Consider the following 577-nt stretch of genomic DNA (forward strand, 5'->3'; position numbering starts at 1 on the left):
ACTCCAGGATCCACTGTCACTCTCACCTGTAAAACCAGCCAAGATGTTTACACATACAGTGATGGAGATCAGGCTATGTTCTGGTACCAACAGAAATCTGGACAGGCTCCAAAGCTCCTAATAAAATATGCGAGCACACTTCAATCAGGAACACCAGCTCGGTTTAGTGGCAGTGGAAGCAGCTCTGACTTCAGTCTGATCATCAGTGGAGTTCAGACTGAAGATGCAGCAGTTTATTACTGTCAGAGTGCACATTATATAAACAGTGCTGATGTGTTCACACAGTGATTTGTAGTCGTACAAAAACCTCCCTCAGTCAGACTGCAGAGACACTGAGCGGTTAGAGCAGGAAGAGACTCTGACACAGACCACTGAACACAGAGCTGACAGTCACCTCACCAAGCACTAAACACACATTCACAATAAGGTACTATTGAATATTTTAAATTCCTTACAATCTAATGACACCACATCATATTTTATTCCTATTAAATGCCAAAACTTATAACTGTTGCCTCATCACATATTCGAGTCGTGATTAACTACAAATCTCCTTAATGACACTAAGTGCACTGGA

The 577-nt window shown here is 41.9% G+C and overlaps 1 long non-coding RNA gene across 1 annotated transcript in view; it reads right to left on the bottom strand.

Annotated features, from left to right (window-relative positions):
* Positions 1–166, bottom strand: part of LOC147817715 (uncharacterized) — a 423-nt gene extending 257 nt beyond the window's left edge. Inside the window, exon 1 of the long non-coding RNA XR_015436121.1 lies at positions 27–166. This is a non-coding gene — a long non-coding RNA (uncharacterized LOC147817715). The remainder of the gene's footprint in view (positions 1–26) is intronic.
* Between the last annotated feature and the right edge of the window lie 411 nt (positions 167–577).

This window comes from Seriola lalandi, unplaced genomic scaffold, assembly GCF_002814215.2.
Source record: "Seriola lalandi dorsalis isolate HSWRI2012SDOR001 ecotype SW California unplaced genomic scaffold, Sedor1 jcf7180002054911, whole genome shotgun sequence".
Taxonomy (NCBI): domain Eukaryota; kingdom Metazoa; phylum Chordata; class Actinopteri; order Carangiformes; family Carangidae; genus Seriola; species Seriola lalandi.